We start from the raw sequence: 14,671 nt of genomic DNA on the forward strand, positions 1-14,671 counted from the left end.
AGTGGCATTTGATACAGATACAAGGTACATGGTAGCACGTGGATTTTGGCGTGCGAAAGTGATTTAAAAAAATATGGGCACAAGATGGCATGTGTGTAAGGTTTGGAAGTTGTAACTTATGATCTGAGATTACGAGATGTGGTACCTGGGGTAATTCTTGTTGAAATTCGTGCATTAGGAATGATTTGGTTGATTGAGTTGTCATCGGATTCCTTACTTGAACCCATTCATATTTCATTTGTACCTCGACTATATTGTTTGCTTAGTTACTTGGTTGTTTCTTGTTGCTATTTGTGCTCCCCTTATTTTCACTGCTAATTGTAATTTGAGATCCTTTTGCTATTGGCCTTGTTTTGATATTCCTACCTTGTTATCTTTATGTCATATCCTGCACAGGTTTACATGTCCGGTAGGTATCTTGACCGGCATCGTCACTACTCTACCTAGGATAGGCTTGATACTTACTGGGTACCACTGTGGTGTACTCATGCTATGCTTCTGCATATTTTTATGTAGATCCAGGTACATCGGGTCGAGTTGGTTCTGAGACTTATGCATGTGCTTCTCGAGACTTCAAGGTACACCTGCCCGACGTTCGCAGGCTCTGTAGTCACCTTCTGTTACACTTTATTTCCATTGTGTCCTATTATTCCGGGACAGTGATGTATTGTTATCTCTAATGACTCTTAGAAAAGCTTATGACTTGTACTACTGGTTTTGGAATATTGTATCATTGTTGGCTTATTATATAAACTCTTGTTTCATGCTTATTAGTTATTTGGTTAGAGATTTATTATTAAATCAGCAAGTGTTAGGCTTACCTAGTCTTAGAGATTAGGTGCCATCACGACATCCTACGGAGGGAAATTGGGATCGTGACAAGTTGGTATCAGAGCTCTAGGTTCATAGGTGCTATGAGTCATAAGCAGGTTTAGTAGAGTCTTGCGGGTCGGTACGGAGACATCTGTACTTATCTTGGAGAGGTTACGAAAACTATTAGGAAATTCCACTTCTTTCATTCCTTTTCGTGCGATATTGATTCAGCTTGAAACATATATCTTATGTTCCTTTACATCCTCTCATGTATGATATTGCGCATTCGATATTAGCTATGCGCCAACGGTTCGTGATGTTGCGGATGGACCACGAGGGAGCAGGGATACTCAACCATCGTCTTAACGTGTCGTCCAGATTGAGGATGCGGAAGTATTTAGAGATCGTTCAGTTGTGCACGTGGGGGTACATCGAGTTCTGGCATCTAGTTGATAAGTACAAGCTTGGGAAGTTTTAATTGGTTGGCTAGTTATCGCGATCATGGTAGAGGCATGAGGTGGATGTTGATTTGAGGATAGTTGGTGGTATTAGAGACCATGTGGTTCGTATGGGATTTCTACTCAGTGGAAGGTACATATTATCATTCAAGGCACTGGAGGAAGCGAGTTTGACTGTCACGAGAATGGACATGAGCTTAGTAGATGACTTGGGGTATCTCATGATTGGTGTTGTACGAGCTGTCAAAGTTAGTTTTGTGGATCATTGGATGTTGTTTCCTATGGCTTCGCGCCAAGTGGGGGAGCCTACTATCGGCGATCAGATTGCAAGGTCAGGTGTTATATCAGTTTTGACCTAAGATGTATATATACGTGGTATTAAAAGGTTCCCCAAAATTTGTATATGATTAAGATCTAAGATTTGGATGCGATAATGTTGGGACTAGCGGTATTTCTACGTCATTAATAAATATACATTTCAGTGTCAGAAGGGTTAGAGAAACGACTTCAGATTCACAGAAGGTTTATTCAGCGTGGGCATCTCGGTTGCGACATTATGGGGTGCTTCAGAGGAAATACAGTAGTTTGTGAGCTTCTGGAATACGTGGTTCGTGCTAGGGTCTTCTATATTGAGCTTTGATTTTGAGATCATTGTGTACCAATAAGGAGGAACAACCCTGAAGGAAAGTCGATGAGGATCCGAAGAAGTGGATCAACTCGGTGGTGTTGGCCCAACATGGCAGTAGGGTTAATTGGTCCTTTTTGGGTGTTAATTCTCTACCGGTGTTTTTGGCAGTACTCTTGGGTGAGACGATTTGCATGACTCGATTGAGTTGGGAAGATTCGGTCCTGATGGCGTAGTTATGTGTGGACGGGTCCCGGAGAGTTCTCGATGGTGTCGACCACGGCATAAGTTGGTTGTCCACTGCGGACATAAGGAATATGTTGTGCATTATGGTTTTTCCTGGATGGATATCAGAAGTTAATAGAATGTTGAAATTATTGGATATCGCATGTAAAGAGCGTGTAATTTAGGAAATCACCATGTGATTTGGGTTGCGGATGTTTGGCAAGTGGTACGATGATTACCGGGTTCTGGGGGCTTCTAAAGTTCAGGTTTTGCTACGTGGTATGGAAGATCTATGTGGGTGTTTTTGTAAGATGATGGAGTATGAGTGACGCATCAGCCATTTGAGTAGCGTAGTTGAGATTGGGTATGGAAGTTCTGGTATTCATGAGGTTCGGGGCTGGGTGTCCTCATAGGCAGACTATTTTTTATGTGTGGATTGTGAAGAAATGTTGAGAATAGGATAACTGATGGTATGAATTATCGATAGGTTGCTATGGACTTTTGGAAGGATATTTACCTATTTGGGAATGATCGGAATTTGTTTGGGGGCTATTTGAAAGCCCAAACAGAATTTGTATTCTACATCGGATCAGGTTTGGGGTACTCTTGTGAAGTTGATATCATGGTCATGTTACCGGACTGAATGGATATTATTTGTGTCCCTAGCCTATGTTATATGTTTCTCTCTTATGTTATGATGGACTGTGAGGTGGTATGATGGTTCTCACGCATGTGGTAATCCCATTCAATCCTTATGGCGATATGGGCAACATAGCCTCGTGATGTTGATTTTCTCATTTTACCTCAGTTGTGCTTGTTTTCCTCCATGTTGTCTTATTTTGTATTCACCTTCCCACAGTTATATTTGTGCACTCTATCGTACTTGATGTTGGCATACATGTGATTAGTGTGTGATGACCTAAAAGGTCATCTTATGTTTTAGAACTCGATTTTGTGCTCTTAAGCCTTTAAAATCTCATTTTTACCCTCCTCGATTTACGTGCGCAGTCCGGGAGTGTTTCCGAAAAACTTTTATGTTGCAAATTGATGAAAATAAGAATTTTTGCCTTAAAAGTTGGTTTTAGTTGACTTCGGTCAACATTTTTGGTAAACAGCCCCGGATCCGTGTTTTAACTGTCCTAGTGGGTCCATATCAAATTATGGGACCTGGGCGTATGCCCGGAATCGAATTAGGAGGTCCCTAGCTCGAGTAATGAATTTTTGATGAAAATTAATTATTTTTAAGAATTGGTTGATGTTTGGCCTTGTTGATACCGGGTCCGTATTTTGGTTTCGGAACTTGGTATAGGTCTAATATAATATTTATGACTTATCTGTGAAATTTGGTGAGAAACAGAGTTGGTTTGACGTGATTCGGGCGTCCGGTTGTAAAAATAGGAATTTTAAAGCTTTCTTGAAAATTTCATTCGATTTGGTGCTAAATTCGTAGTTCTAGGTATTATTTTGGCGATTTGATCGTGCGAGCAAGTTCGTATGATGTTTTTAGACTTGTGTGCAAGTTTGGTTTGGAGCTCCGAGGGCTCGGGTGAGTTTTGGATAAGCTACGGGATATTTTAGACTTGGAAAATTTGGTGTGTCTATGCTGTATCTGGTGTCTGCTATGTTGTGCTTCGCGATCGCGAAGGGGAAACTGGGCTGGGGAGGATTTTACTCTACGCGAACGTGAGACCATGGTCGCGAACGCGGAGCATTGGGGGGAGTTGCTCTACGCGAACGCTAACCGTCGAAAGCGAACGCGTAGCTTGAGCTAGGCTGGGCAGAGGACCTGGGATAACTCTATGCGAACGCGAGCCCTGTCTCGCAAACGCGAGGGTAAGGCGGGCTAAACCTTCGCGAACGCGTAGAGCCTCCAGCGATCATGTAAGTCCTTAGGAGGCTGCTCTTCGCGAACGCGATAGTGTTCACGCGATCGCGATGAACACTGTCACCCAACACTTAAACAGAATCCAAAAACGGGACTTAAGCCATTTCTTCAACTTTTCATAAAACAAACGGGCTAGAGGCGATTTTCAAGAGATAATTTCTTTCCCAAAGTGTTGGTAAGTGATTCTAAACCATTTTCTTTCAATTACATATTTCATTTCATAAATTTTCAACCTAAAATCTAGAGTTTTCATGGTAGAATTTAGGGTTTGGGTAAAAACTAGGGATTTCGGAAATTTTGGGATTTAGACCTCAATTTGAGGTCGGATTCCAAAACCAATTATATATCCAGGCTCGGAGGTGAATGGGTAAATGGATTTTGGTTTGAACTTCGGTTTTTGACCAAGCGGGCCCGAGGTCGATTTTCGAATTTTTGGAGGAAAATTTGGGGAAAATCTAAATTTATGCAATGTAGTTGATCCCTTTAGCAATATTTGATATTATTGAGTCATTTATGAATAGATACGAGTGGTTTGAAGGTGAATTATAGAGAAAAATTTGTGATTGAGTATTGAGTGGCCTTCGGAACGAGGTAAGTGTTATGGTTGACCCTGATTTGAGGGAATTAGGAACCTTAGATTAATTGCTATGTGAAATTCATATGAGCGGTGTATATGTGAGGTGACGAGTACTTATGCGCCACCAATTTACCTGTTTTCCCTGTTTCTCCCGTTTTTCTTATATTGTATCTTTCCCATGCCTAATTGCTATAGGTTTAGTCTAATGTTGTTAAATTAATCGTTCTTATCACGTTTACGGATCTTCTGGTGATAATTGAGTATTTATTTCGAAGTTGAGATTGATATTGTGGAATCAAATGTTGAAGTTAAGCTCACACTTGCTATTCTATCTCCCTGTTGTTATTTATTCATTGCATTATGATAAAGGAGAGTGTTAATGCACGAAGGGTGATGCCGTGCCATGATATGAGAGTTAATACACGAAGGGTGATGTCGTGCCCTTTCTATTGATTTTATGGTGAGGTTGAGAGTAAAAGCACGAAAGGTGATGTCGTGCATTTCCCCTTTACTGTATTCGTAGTTCCTGTTGATTCATAGTATATTGGTTGTTCCAAATATTATTCTGATGTAGTTCTTTATCTCGTATTTCCCCCAGCATGTTTCCCCCTCCCGATATTTCCTGTCTAGCTCTTTATTACTGTTATTTGTATATACACTGTTAAATGGTACATGATGATTTGTAGGTGCCTTGCCTTAGCCTCGTCACTACTTCGTCGAGGTTAGGCTCGACACTTACCAGTACATGGGGTCGGTTGTACTAATACTGCACTCTGCACTTTCTGTGCAGATTTTGGTACCGGCTCGGGTTGATCGAGATTTTTGCTGTTGGACCGTTATCCGGAGACTCAAGGTAGATCTGTCGGCGTTCACAAACCTTGAAGTCCCCGTCTATCTTTTCTGTTTTACTGTTTCTTTCATTCAAACAGTTGTATTTTTTTCAGATTATTACTTGTAGTGAATTCTAGAATGCTCGTGAATTGTGACTCCAGATCCGAGTGGTAGAAATTAATACAGTTTTTATATTATTTCGCACTCACTATATTTCATCTTAGCTAATTGTTGTTATTTACTTAATGGAATAAGGATTGGTTTAATGATTCTCTAACGCTGGTTTGCCTAGCAAGTGAAATGTTAGGCGCCATCACGGTCCCGACGATGAAAATTTCGAGTTGTGACACAGTGAGCCGTGCAATTTGGCTCGATGGGTATCCCTATATGGATTGATATGTTTGGGAGCGGATTGTACTCTGCAACAGATATTATGTTGGATACCCTTCCTTGTGTTTATTTTGTGTTTCCATTTCCCCTATGTGGGATAAGTTTATGAAATTGTACTTTGTTGTTATATCTGTTGCACTTGTTAGATAATCCACGTACCTTGCCTTCCTTCTATTTTGATGCATATCTGAGTTATTGCTTGTTTGGTGTACGGACCGTGTTATGTGAGAATCCGTGTAGTTCTGTGATGAGTTGTCAGCTAGGCCGCTTGTATTGGCTGAGATGAGATTTCTAGACTTGAGATTTGCCCTATCGTATCGAGATGAGGAGTGTTTGGAGGGATGATGCTATTTCCGCTCAGAATTGGGAAATGGCCCTTGATGGACGAGAGAGTTTCTTGGCTTGTTGATTTCATGGGTGGTTATGAGTTTCTGCATGTTTCTTTTATCATGGGCAGCATTGCGGAGGTCCGGAAAAGAATTTATTCAATACGAAGTGTATTACCGGTACCCAGGTTGCTATTGGACAACTATTACCGGTATCCAGGTTGCCGTGCGAAAGTGATTTGGAAAACTATGAGCACAAGGTGCCATGTGTGTAAGGTTTGGAAGTTATGACTTAAGATCTGAGATTACGAGATGTGGTACCTGGGGTAATTCTTATTGAAATTCGTGCATTAGGAATGATTTGGTTGATTGAGTTGTCATCGGGTCCCCTTACTTGAACCCATTCATATTTCATCTGTACCTCGACTATGTTGTTTGCTTAGTTACTTGGTTGTTTCTCGTTGCCATTCGTGCTCCCCTTATTTTCACTGCTGATTGTGATTTGAGATCTTTCTGCTATTGGCCTTATATTGATATTTTTTCCTTGTTAGTTTTATGTCATATCCTGCAGAGGTTTACATGTCCAGTAGGTGTCTGGACTTGGCCTCGTCACTACTCTACCGAGGTTAGACTTGACACTTATTGGGTACCACCGTGGTGTACTCATGTTATGCTTTTGTATATTTTTGTGCAGATCCAGGTACATCGGGTCAAGTTGGTTCTAAGACTTATTCCTGTGCAGCTGGAGACTTCAAGGTACACCTGCCAGATGTTCGCAGGCTCCGAAATCACCTTCTGTTACACTTTATTTCCATTGTATCATATTAGTCCGGGACAGTGATGTATTGTTATTTCTAGTGACTCTTAGAAAAGTTTATGACTTGTACTACCGGTTTTGGTTATATTGTATCATGTTGAGATTGCTGGTTTATTATAGAAACTTCTGTTTCATGCTTATTAGTTATTTGGTTAGAGATTTATTATTAAATCAGCAAGTGTTAGGCTTACCTAGTCTTAGAGGCTAGGTGTCATCACGACATCCATTGATATCGTAACAATTTAGGGCTATAGATTAGAGCAAGCCATGATTTTGAAACACACCTGAATTGCAACAGTGACTTTACGGGCAGCTTTGGGAGTATCTCCATGCAGATGATTTCTTCGGGAAGGGAAGGATTATTGAGCCTAAGTATTGCGATGGCAACTGGACGTTCCTCTTTGAACTAAGAGTATCTATCTCAGTTGCCATTGTAGCTGCAGATCTTCAATTCTTTGCGTATACATGGAAGGGAGGTTTCTGGTTCAGAAGACACACTGTAAAACAAAACAAAAGAAGTCGGCTGCCAATGGTCTTATGATACTTTTGTATTTTTGCTTTTGTATTGCGTTAGGTTTTTAGCATTGGGCCTATTAATTCGAGGGCTTGCATTAAAAGAAAAGTACTTGCATTTTGGGCAAGTACTTTTCCATTACGTATTGTATTGTATTATTACTTTATTAAATACTATTTGTTTTGATTGTTAATTAAAATTTTATTGTAATCTTTAAATAACGGCGAAAATGCCACTTTATGGAACGATCAATATGGTGTGGTCGCGTCGTTACCTTATTTGTTCTCCCTTTTTCTATTATTAAATAATCTTATTTTATTATTTATTTAATTTTTTTATGTAATAATTCTACCTCCTACCTTATTGCATGTTTATTCTTCATATTGATGTAAGATTTTCTTTTGTGAACCCTTTAATCTTTAAAAGTTCTTTTATTTCTTTATTTTTTGTTATTGCCTAAACTTGTATTGACATGGTTGGAAATGTCACGACCCGAAATTTGCCACCGACGGGACTGTGATGGCGCCTAACATTTCACTTGCTAGGCAAGCCAACGTTAGAGAATCATTAACCAATTCCTTATTTTCATTCAGTAATTAATAATAATTAACTAAGATGAAATATAATAAGTGCGAAATATCATAAAAATATATTAATTACTACCACCCGGATCTGGAGTCACAATTCACGAGCATTTTAGAATTTACTACAAGTAATAGTCTGAAAGAAATACAACTGTCTGAATGAAAGAAACAGTAGAACAGAAAAGATAGACGGGGACTTCAAGGTCTGTGAACGCTGACAGATCTACCTTGAGTCTCCGACAGCGGATCAATTGCAAAATCTCGATCAACCCGAACGGGTATCAAAATCTGCACAGAAAGTGCAGAGTGCAGTATTAGTACAACCGACCCCATGTACTGGTAAGTGTCGAGCCTAACTTCGGCAAAGTAGTGACGAGGCTAGGACAAGACACCCACATATAACCTGAACAGTATAATCATGTTAGTGGCAACAACAGTAAATAAAGAAATAACGCGGAAATAATGGGAGGGGAACATACACTGAGGGAATACAATATAAAGAGTGAGAATAATGAAAAGACAGGATTAAACCGGAAATCCTTAAACGAATTGAGCAATTAAAACAGCAAGGAAACTGCATGGCATCACCCTTCGTGCTTTTACTCTCAGCCTCACCAAATAATAAATAAGATTGCACGGCATCATCCTTCGTGCTTTTACTCTCTTCCTCATAATATAAATAATTCATGCACGACATCACCCTTCGTGCTTTACACTCTTCCTCACAATATAAATAAATTATGCACGGCATCACCCTCCATGCTTTACACTCTCTCTCACAATTCACAGAATCAATAACAACGGATAGAGGAAAGTTTCACAAAGAAATCAATATTTCATCAATGATTACTTTCACAATTTAACATCTCAACCTCGAATCAATATTCACAATTTTATCAACCTTGGTAGAACCGGATACAAGTCTCCCAACATTTCAATAACAACAATAAGTATGGATAACAAGATTTAAGACTACAAATTTTTAAGAATGGAATTTCACTCGCATGCTATGACTCGGCCACAAGGTATAGATGCTCGTCACCTCAACTATACATCGTATTCAACAACCAAGCACGTATCAAATACTCACACAATACATATTCCCTCAAGCCAAAGTTAGACACAACACTTACCTCGCTCTGAAGGCCACTTAATTCTTAATCACAGCTTTTCCTTTGGAATTCACCTCCAAACCACTCGTATCTATTCAAAAATGACTCAATAATATCAAATATTGCTAAAGTAATCAATTATATTTCATAAATTAAATCTTCCAAATTTTCCTCCAAAAAGTCGAAAAATCAACCCCGGGCCCGCTTGGTCAAAATTTCAGGTTCGGACCAAAATTCTTTTACCCATTCACCCCCGAGCTGGAATATGTAATTAGTTTTGGAATCCGACCTCAAATTGGGGTCTAAATCCTCAAATTTTCGAAATCCTTAGTTTCTACCCTAACCCCTAATTCTACCATGAAAACTCTAGATTTTAGGTTGATAATTCACAAAATGTAAAGTTCTAAAGTTCCACCAAAGCTTGCAAAATAGAGCTTTTGAAACATCATGTAGTGATCTAAACCCTACCCCCCCCCCTTATACATATGGTTGACATAAGGTGTCCCAAGATGTCCAATGTCTACTCTTACCACCTACTGAATTACTCCAAAAGAAATGAGCAAACAGTTTATGACGCTTATTAATAACAAATGGAGGAGGATTCACAGCTGACAACAAATGTATTGGCATACTCTGAAGGACATGTGATATCAAGATTGCCCTTTCACCTATAGAGAGAAATTTACCGTTCCATGATTGCAACTTGTCAAGCACCTTTTTGATAAGCCCATGATAATAATCCATTCATCTTCTAGCACAAAATATGGGAAACCTAGATAAGTAAAAGGAAACTCTTGCGTGCTTATTCATGTAATCCTTGATAGCTAGCTAGTTGTGTACAATTGCGCATCTTGATAAATATAAAAGAGAATTCCATGCCAAAAGGTTTCGGAGTGTTGGGACCAGTACATAGTTTGTTGACTTGAAGGCTCCTTTATTAGCAGGATCGACTAATATCTGCTGCTGTAGTTTTCCAGTGTTCTGTTGCTGGAGCTTACAGGCCTTCGTTTTGGATTCATTGGATTAATCTGCTTAGCATTTCTGTTTCTGCCAGTTGCACGGGGTTCAGTTCTTCTTCGAGCTATAGATATTCCTTTTGAACTTGCCACTAGATATGTTTGGCTGGGACATCTTACTATGGCTCTTTTTAGCCTTCATGGCCTGTTCTATGTGATTGGCTGGGCAATGCGAGGCCATCTTTTGGAGGAAGTGAGATCTAAAACTGAAAATTATTTCCTTAGCCCATAGAGATCCCTTGTATTAAGTTGTAATTCAAATATTAAAGGGGCTTCATCACATGTAATCCATCTTTGTGAGTATTGTTGGTAAAGAAATTGAAGACTTGGACTTTGTCACTGTGTTTAATGCATCTCATTCAGTGGAAAAGCGTAGGAGTAGCCAATGTTCCAGGAGTTATCAGCCTAGCAGCTAGTTTATTAATGTGGGTGACTTCACTTCCTGGAGTAAGGAGACAAAACTTTGAACTGTTCTTCTATACACACCAATTATATGTGGTGTTCGTGGTGTTCCTGGCCTTGCATGTTGGTGACTTTATCTTCATGATAGCTGGTGCTGGGATCTTTCTTTTCATGCTTGATCGGTTCCTTAGATTCTTCCAGTCATGAAAGACTGTTGACATACTTTCAGCCACATGCTTTCCTTGTGGAATCGTTGAACTTTTTCTTTCAAAACCTTTGAGTAAATATAAATCTCATCAACTAATTTTATTTCCACTGCATTTTTCAATGATTCTAATATTGCTTCTCTTATAATGTATATTTACGTTACAACGCCCTTGGCTGGATATTTTTACAAGTACCCGAGTTGTCCTGGCTGCAGTGGCACCCTTTCAGTGTCTCCTCTAGTCCTCTTGATGGGAAACATCATCTTGCGATTCTCATAAAGGTTCTTGGAGATTGGACTAAAAAACTGAAGGGACACATCTTGAATCTTTCGATTGAACAATCTGAGATGGAGCCCATTTTACAGCATAATAGGAAGATAACAGCGTCTGTTGAAGGTCCTTATGGGAATGAATCCCCATACCACTTAATGTATGTACATACTCAGCCATATCTGTTGAGTATACAATTTTCTTTTATTAAAGCTATCAAGTCATTGACTAATTAATTGGCTTGATCATGCTTCTCCTCTCAGGTAATTGAAAGAAAATGGTTTAGAATCACTTACCAATAATTTGGGGAAGAAAATGACTCTTGAAAATCGCCTCTACCCGTTTGGTTTTTGAAAAATGTTGAAGAAATGGCTTAAACCCGTGTTTGGAGTCTGTTTTAAGTCACTGGACATGCCTTCATCGCGTTCGCGAGAGGCCTGTCGCAGTCGCGATGCACAGCGGCCTAAGGCCTTCGCGTTCACGAGTCTTTCTACGCGTTCGCGTAAGGCAGCTCCCCCCAAGCCTTCATGTTCGCGACCCAGTGGACGTGTTCGCGTAGAAGAACATGACCCCCCCCCCCCCCCCCCCGAGGTCCCTTAAACTATCGCGTTCGCGTGAGACAGATCGCGTTCGTGAAGGGTACCACCCCCAACGCTTCGCGTTCGCGAAGAAGAAAATTCCCCTGCCCCCATTTTACCTTTCGCGTTCGTGACACTACCTACGCGAACGCGAAGAAGGGCACACCAGAACAGCTGCTGCAGCAAAAATCTCAAATTTTCTAAGTGCAAATCACCCTGTAGCCTATCCGAAATACACCCGAGCCCTCGGGGCTCCAAACCAAACATACACATAAGTCTAAAAATATCATACGGACCTGCTCGCACGATCAAATCGCCAAAATAATACCTAGAACTACGAATTTAGCACCAAATCAAATGAAATTCTCAAGAACACTTTAAAATTTCTATTTTCTCAACTGGACGTCTGAATCACGTCAAATCAACTCCGTTTCTCACCAAATTTCACCGACAAGTCTTAAATATCATAATGAACTTGTACCGGGCTCCAAAACCAAAATACGGACCTGATACTAACAATGCAAAATATCAATCAATTCTTAAAAACAAATAATTTCCAAACTTTTAATTTTCATCAAAAATTCATAACTCAAGCTAGAGACCTCTGAATTCGATTCCGGCCATACGCCCAGGTCCCATAATTCGATACGGACCTACCAGAACTGTCAAAATATGGATCCGGGCCTATTTACCAAAAATGTTGATCGAAATCAACTAAAATCAACTTTTAAGACAAAAAATTCTTATTTTCATTAGTTTTCAATATAAAAACTTTCCGGAAACCTGCCCAGACTGCGCACACAAATCGAAGAGGGTAAAAATAAGATTTTAAGGCTTAACAGCGCAGATTCGAATTCTAAAGTATAAGATGACCTTTTGGGTCATCACAGGAAAAGTAGCCCAAATTTGCGGAGTTTAATTATCTTCATATATTTTCTTTATTCCTTTTAGCGGAGGAGCCAAATGGGTGCAAGGGTTCAATTGAATCCTCTTTGGCCGAAAATTATATTATGTAAATAAAATAAAAATAAATTTACTTGTTTATACGTAAGTTGTTGAATTCCCTTAGCATAGAAAATTTTATTTTTGAATCCCCTTGTTTCAATTCTTGGCTGTATGTAGCATGTTTAAGTTATTAGTCCCTTTTTAGTACTATCATATATGATCACTCTTTTTCTGTAAATTCATGAAATGCCACATTGCGGAACAACAATAAATGTTTGGGAAGCTTTATATTCGCTCTATTTGAACTTCCTCTACTCTCGATTGCTTTCAGTTAAAAATGGAAATGATAAAGCTTATTAAATTCATTATATTATATTAAGTAGGATTCTCAAAATAACTTAATTCTCCCCTATGTATATCTATGATCAAATTTCTTCGAAAAATGCAAATAGATTGATCTTTGCTTATCATGAAAATATACCGGATAACTACACAAAAGTCAATCACATTAATAAAAGACACTTACTACTGAGCCAATAAATGCATTACACTCAGAGAGTATAAATGATACGATACATAATTAAGAATCACTCAAAAAGTTTAAAACGGCAAATAAAGAAAAATCAACCGGTAGACATCACACAGCATAAAACAGGTAAAATTTTAAATCCGCAAGATCAATTGGATGGAGGAGGTGAAAATGTAGGCAAGGTTGGAATAGTTGGAATGTTTGGAAGTGAAGGCATGTTGGGAATAGGATTCATAGCAGGCATTGGTGGCAGAGTCATCTTCGGAACAGAGGGCAATGTAGGCAAAGAAGGCAATGGTGTTGCTGTTGGAAGTGTTGGCAATGGTGGCAATGTGGCTGCTGTTGGCAAGTTTGGAATTTTAGGCAACTGCGGCATTGTTGGCTGAGGCAATGACGGTATTGTTGGCAAGTTTGGAAGTTGGAGTAGGCCGCGAGCAGCATGTGTTGTAGTGATGCTTGATAAGGAAAATAATGCTATGATCAAGAAAAGGATTGAATAGTTGCTAGAAGAAGCCATTGTGTTAATTTGATATATTGTTTTGTTTCAAGGAAATGAAGTTAATAATAGAAGTTGGAAGTTGTGTTTAATTTGAGTGTGTTTGATCATTTGCTAAAGGGGTATAAATAGGGAAAAGTTGTTGAAAAAGCTAGCAGGATTGTATGTGATTTTTGGCTGTGGAAACATGAGAACTCTCTATTGTTAGTTCACCTGCCTAAATGTTGATTTGAGGATGCACAAATTTTTTAAGTCAATAATATTTTGGAAGTAGTTATACATAGATGAAGTACGGATCAGCCATATTTAATATAAAATGGCACAAAGTATTTTTTTATTCATATACAAAATATTATATACTATATTGGTTTGAATATTTTTAAAAGTTTTAAAGGAGAACAAAACCACTGTTTAGAAAGAGGGTGAATTACTTAAGATAGGAACAGAGAAGAGTGAGCTAAATAATTATGATGAAGAGAGTTATATTCACATGCAGTGATGATAAGCCATTTTTCTTGGGCAGTTAAGACTTGATATTTCATGAAAGCATATGTAGCAAAGTCAATTAAGATATAAAAGATGATTTCATCAATTAGTGTCGAACTAATTGTTCACCAAATATGATTTATTCCAAACTTCATCTATGCATAACTGCTTTAAGAAAATTTCTTGACTTAATTAAAATTAGTGCATCTGCCCTCAAACCAAACATTTGTGAAGGTGAGCTAACAATATATGGAGTGTAGTACCCATGCTTCTACACCCAACATCTTATCCAATCCTTGTAGTCCCTCAAAAACTTCCCCTATTATATATACATACCCTTTAGTTATGATCAAACTCAACTCAACTCAACTCAAAACACAACTTAATTATCTCCTTGTAAAACAAAGCAACCTCGCAAATTATATAACAATGGCTGCTTCCAACAATTGCTCAATCCTCTTCTTGATCATCGCATTATTGTCCTTATCAAGCATCACCACAACCCGTGCTGCTCGCACCCTACTGCAACTTCCAAACTTGCCCACAATCCAACCATTGCCTCAGCCAACAATGCCAAAATTGCCCA

General features: G+C 39.0%; 1 pseudogene; it reads left to right on the forward strand.

Annotated features, from left to right (window-relative positions):
• Positions 1-1,456: 1,456 nt before the first annotated feature.
• LOC107762174 (ferric reduction oxidase 6-like) lies at positions 1,457-11,318 on the forward strand (annotated as a pseudogene).
• The last annotated feature ends 3,353 nt before the right edge of the window (positions 11,319-14,671 follow it).

The sequence above is a fragment of the Nicotiana tabacum genome, chromosome 23, assembly GCF_000715075.1.
Source record: "Nicotiana tabacum cultivar K326 chromosome 23, ASM71507v2, whole genome shotgun sequence".
Lineage (NCBI taxonomy): Eukaryota > Viridiplantae > Streptophyta > Magnoliopsida > Solanales > Solanaceae > Nicotiana > Nicotiana tabacum.